The sequence below is a fragment of the Aplysia californica genome, unplaced genomic scaffold, assembly GCF_000002075.1.
Source record: "Aplysia californica isolate F4 #8 unplaced genomic scaffold, AplCal3.0 scaffold00981, whole genome shotgun sequence".
In the NCBI taxonomy this organism is placed as follows: Eukaryota; Metazoa; Mollusca; class Gastropoda; order Aplysiida; family Aplysiidae; genus Aplysia; species Aplysia californica.
The window spans coordinates 86,615-92,841 of record NW_004798251.1 but is presented as its reverse complement, the minus strand read 5'-3'; positions in this window follow the sequence as shown (position 1 = coordinate 92,841).

Sequence of the window (6,227 nt, the reverse complement as noted above, 5' to 3'; positions counted from 1 at the left end):
TTCAATTATGAGAAAACTAAGTTTGAGAAGACGATGTACATTTTAGTTGGGGAGGGGGGGGGGGGTTGGATATTGAGACCATACGATCAGAAATCCCATAGATCAACTCGTTGCGGAAAAGTATTTTACAAAAGAATCTCAATTCCAGAGGAAAAAACGATGGCGGAAGAATGTGAAAGAATGACCTGCCCATAACGCAATTGTAAATAGAATGTGTGTGATAAGTCTGTTTAAACTCGTGGTAACAATATACTGTTCGGCCTTGTCCGTTCTCTTTGGAACTGCCTCCTTTTTTTTATTCTCTGGCCTCCTCCTGATACACAGATTCTGGGAGACGCGTGGTCCCATTTCGATATGCATAGATTATTATGTTGCTGTTTGTTTTGGGTTGTTGTTTTTGTTTTGTTTTGTTTTGTTTTGTTTGTTTTTGGTTTTTGTTTTCTGTTGTTGTTTGTGTGTGTGTGTTTTGTTGGGGGGTTTTTCTTTTTTTTTTGGGGGGGGAGGGGGGTGGGGGGGGGATAGAAATTAAAATTCTGGAGCCCTCAATCAACTTCACATCTTAGTCCTAGTACTAGAGCAAGGCCTATTTCGTTCAATACCAGCAGTAGCTGAGAAAAAAAGTCCGATATTGCAATAGAAATTTGCTAGTGTTTTGGACTCTTTAGCCTTGCTGCTGGATTATACATAACGTCAATTTTTGGGCATGTGGCGTTGTTGGTATCGCATTAGAGCTTGTTCATTTGCCTTGCCTTCGATAAAAGAATTGGCCATTTTTCTTGGGTATACGTCGAGATATTTGTGATTAAATGAGGTGGGGATCGCCTGGTTTCAGAGGTAAAACTAGTAGAAAAATGGCCGCCAAAGTTTGTTTATTTACAAAGCCTCAGAGTCCGTGGAAACTGACAATTTACATCTTTTGTGCCTTTAATCAACGATTTTCAATATAAATCACCTTGAAATGGGTTCTTAAATGGACACAGAAGTTGTTGAGAAAAAAAAATTCGATAAAAACTGCCAAACCTGTAGAAAAGTGTCAGCTTCTTTACTTTCATTTTATTTTACCACGCTGCTTCACCTGCCCCCCACCCACCCCCCACCCCCCCGCCCCTAAACTCCCCTTTTTCCGCCACAACTCTGCCAAGACGACGTCAAGATCAGAATAGTCGTTAAGGAGGAAAGCTGAATGGTCTTTTGTGTAACTATTTTTCATTTTCTTTTCCTCTTTTTTTCCAATAATGCACAGATGCTCTAGGTTTTGTGTACAACGACGAGGTATCCTGGAGAAGAAAGATGCTTTGCAGTTGTCGGCAGTTGATAAGGGGCAGCATTGCTTTTGCCTGGGGAGGCCTTGACAGGTAAGTTCGTTACGTGAATTTGTTTCTAACTCCTAGTCTGTTCATCTATCTATCTATCTATCTATCTATCTATCTAGCTAGCTAGCTAGCTAGGAAGCTAGCTCTCTAGCTATCTATCTATTAGATTGGGGGGGGGGGGGGGAGAGAAAGGTTGGAAGTTCTTGCTAAGTCTTCAACTTATTTGTCAACGTTCTTTCGAAGACCCCAACATATTTATCACAGTACCTACTTACGTCGTCTCGTCATATGTCTTGACCGATAGAATAAGGTTATATAAACAAGGTCACCTAAGCAGAGACTGTGCCCACCATTTCGAAACTTCACGGTGACATTAAAGATGGTTCTAGTAAGGAACGGGATAGAGGGTGCCCACTACTGCCCACGTCCCCCGTGAAGATAGTGCTTAGGCTCTCGGTCTCGCAACCGTAAGATCGTGGGTTCGAATCCCTTCAAGGGCCCGACGTTGTGTCCTTGTGAAAGGCACTTTACACGAATTTTCCTCACTTCACCCAGGTGGGAATGGGTACCCGGCTATAGACTGCGAAAGATCTTGTCAGTTTGTTAGTGTTTGAGCGCTTAATCAGCTGCTTGCACTGTATGCTTCCTGGGAAGCTGAGAATGTTTCGGAGTGTTCTATGGTCTGCTGGGGTAATAGTATAGTGTAAAGCGCATAGAGCCTGCTGTTGAGCGGGGATATGCTCTATACAAATGCTATTTATTTGTTATTATTATTATTATTATTATTATTAGGATTAACGCTAACATAAAAAAATACTCAGCTGAGTGAACACATATCATGTCCTCAAAATTTTTTTACATAAACACCATCTCAAATGTATCACTCACCACCACAATCATATCTAACATCAGCCTTTACATACAGCTATATTTCTTGAATTTCTATCTGAAACAGTTTCTTGTTATAATAATTATGTATGTTATACACTACACTGTTGGACATCATCATACGCACCTTTTCCTACTAATCATATGGCGTCAATCTCATAGAAATGGGCAAGGAACACAAAAAAGATGTTTGAAGGGTGAGTACTGGAAATAAAAGTAAAAGTAAAGAAAGAGATCGAAGAAGTGGGTGAAGAGGCGAAGAGGAAGAGGGGGAAGAAATGGGGGAAGAGAAGAAATGAAAAGAAAAAGAAAGTGAGATGGGGGGAGCGAGAGAAAGAGAGAGAGGGGGGGGAGAGAGGATAGAGAGATAGAGAGAAAAGGAGACATAGAGAGAGAGGGAGAGACAGAGAGAGGGGGAGAGAGAGAGAGAGAGAGAGAGAGAGAGAGAGAGAGAGAGAGAGAGAGAGAGAGAGAGAGCGCAGATTTGGGGTTCGGCGCGACAGAGAGAAACTATGAATGAGAAATAATTGAGAAAGACAGAATAAAACTAACACAAAAACAACGCAACTTACAAGGAAATTAATAATCTAAAGGGAGAGCAGCTGCGGAATACTTGTTCCTTCATTAAGAACAGACTTAGTTCCCTTCTCGAAATATGGCTTTGCGACATCACTATTCATCAGATTCCCCACCACCCCCACCACCCTCTCTCTCTCTCCCTCTCTCTCTCTCCCTCTCTCTCTCTCTCTCTCTCTCTCTCTCTCTCTCTCTATCTCTATCTCTCTCTCTGGCTCTCCTTCTTCTTTCCCTTCCCCCCCTCCCCCTTATCTTTTCTCTCGTTCATTCTGTCTCTATGTGCATGATATATCACATGTACTTTATATCAATATGTTTGAAAAAGACTAAAGCCCTACAGGGAAAGTAAGCACCCAACAAAAGTTTCCTTGCCTTTGGTTTTTAGTTGTTCTTGTTAGTGGTAGTCGTGGTTTGGGGGGGGGGTAGTTTTTTCCTTGGGATTTTTATTTAATTAATCAATACGACGTAAAAAAAAAAAAGACAAATATGAGTTGATTGCGTATGAGCTTATTGCAGACAGGAGTATTCAAACCCGCTAAGAATATCTACTACAATAGCATTATTGTAATGGATTCTTAGAGCCATGCCTTTCTACCATATGAATGGGAAAATTCCAAAGCGATGAGGACTGTAAGAAAGACATGATCCAGATTTAGGTTAATATTCTACTATTGATTGCTGCAATTTAGACGCCAACGTGAAACCTTTTGAGAAAAATAGTTTGTTCATTCTTATAGTTTACTAACATAGCATTGCAGTCTAAGTGTTGTTTTATTATTTAAAAATGTATTGCTTTACAAGACTTATCCCCAATGAACTGTCATTCTTCGCCCATTCCTAGAAACGTACGTTTCCAGCCATCTAGCATACCTAAGAAGAGCAAAGTTCTATCTGCTCAGTACCTAGTTTTGATAAATTTGACGCAAAAAATGTTGTTTCACAACATGTCAAACTGTATCGAATGCAATTCTTGGAATATATTGACAACGACTCCAAATAACCTAACGATTTTGATAGAGCAGATAGAACATAATTTGGTTTTTGGCCTCATGGTCTTAGTAAATCAAAACGGCCAAAAATGTCACATAGAGCTCTGTAATTCTAAGGTAGCGATACACTCTCCTGGTTTTCACTTGTGCTTTAGTTCAGCTGTACGTTATTTTTAACTTTGGTCTTGAAATGTTTTCTAAACTCTAAATAGCCATTCTACCTTGATATGCTTGACTTGAACTCAACCCATTTTATTTTCCATTTTTCAGAGGATACTGCCTTTCCTGAGCTTGAGTTTGTCTTGATGCATCATTTAACAGAGGGAACTTTAAACCTGCCATCCTGGAAAATTCTGGAACATTTCCAAAGAGGGCAGGACGAAGCTCAGAACAGACTTGACAAAGACACTTAAGATATCAAACTGTGTCCAACTGTATAGATATGACCTGTCTTTGTAACGCTGACGCCAAGAACATTCTGGAAGCTCAAAACTTTATCAGACTTTCCAGGTGTCGTATTTTCGACATAGGAGAGCCACGAGGTTCGAGAATCGATGGCACTGTGATGCAGTGCCAGCCTTCAGAAACTCAACAGCGATATAACAGAAATAACGTGGTGGAAAGAGTAATGTCTGTTAGAATACAACTCATCAGCGAGATTCCTTCCTTTCCCTTCTCCATCGTGCTAACACAGGTCTTCAGTGACGGTTTTTCAGACCCAGAAAGGCTTCATCCACGCAACGGCATCAGTGGTGAGGCCTGGTATATCACTTCTGAAATAATAAAAAATTTCATCAAGAACAAGGGTCGCTCCTTTCTAATAGTGTGGAGTGTTACATTTGCTGATGGAATCATTTCTGTTCGAATGAATCTCAGGAATGAGATCCCTTTCCTTCCCTACTTCATCACACCATCAATGATCCTCAGTGACAATCTTTCATACCTGGTAAGGCCCCACCCTAACAAAGGCGCCAGTGACGATGCCCTGGACATCACTTATTATGAAATAGTAAACAATTGTGTCCTCCGTCGCCCCCGGCGGTTTATACAGCATTTTCTTTTTGATGTACGGAAGAATGTATTGTGGGCATGCAGCATGATGACGCGACCCTTTGATATTACACTGAGGGTCAAGCTGATGGTGTTCAGGGATTGGAGATGCCACGGTGGGGAAGTTGTGCTCATCTTTCGAAAGTGTACAGTTTTTTACATCAGCTCCGGAGACGTTATCTTGAGTAATTACGTTACATTGATATACCGGTACTATTACTACAGCTGTTTTGTTCATTTTATCGACGTCAGTGGCATGTGTCCAGAATAGGGAAACGAGAGAGGGTCGCTCCTTTCTAACAGTCTGGAGTGTAACATTTTCTAATGGAATAATTTAAGTTCAAATACATATCATGAATGCATGAATGAGATTCTTTCCCTTCCTTACTTCATCACTCCGTCAATGATCCTCAGTGGCGATCTTTCATACCTGGTAAGGCCCCACCATAACAAAGGCGTCACTGATGATGTCCTGGATAGCATTTATTGTGGAATAGTAAACAATATATTTATCCTCCTCTACCCCGGACGGTTTCCACAGCATTTTGTTTTTGACGTACGGAAGAATGTATTGTGGGCATGCAGCATGATGACGCGACCCTTTGATATTACACTGATGGTCAAGCTGATGGTGTTCAGGGACTGGAGATGCCAGGGTGGGGAAGTTGTGCTCGTCTTTCGAAAGTGTACAGTTTTTTACATCAGTTCTGGAGACGTTATCTTGAGTAATTACGTTACATTTATATACCGGTACTATTACTACAGCCGTTTTGTTCCTTTTATCTATGTCAGTGGCATGTGTCCAGAAAATGGAAGCGAGAGATCTTGTCAGAAGCAATACGTATAAAATACACCATTTATTTCCTGTCTGGAGACCGAAGATGGATTCTGAGTTGCTTGTACCGTTAATGTAATGGGAACATTAAAGTGTCCCTCTCCAAACATGACGAACGTTGCACAATAATATTAATTGTAATTGAACGCTTACGGTTAATCTTTACTTGGTGCATCACAACCTCAATGTGACAGAATATTTTTTAACAGCATACAAATGCTGAGACTGAAAGACACCTCCACCAACCACCCCCCCTTACAAAAACAAAATGCACACACACACACATACACACACACACACACACACACACACGCGCGCGCGCGCGCGCGCATATACACACATCTACACAAATACACTCACAAACACACACATACACACATCATTTGGACTACAATAAGAAGTAGTAGCATAAGTTAAGTGCGGTACAAAAATAGATAAACACATAGATTCTATAAATACACCCCAAAAAAAGATGCATACATTATATACGTATGTGGATGGACGGAGAGAGAGCGAGGGAGAGAGGGAGAGAGAGAGGGAGGGAGGGAGAGAGAGAGAGAGAGAGAGAGAGAGAGA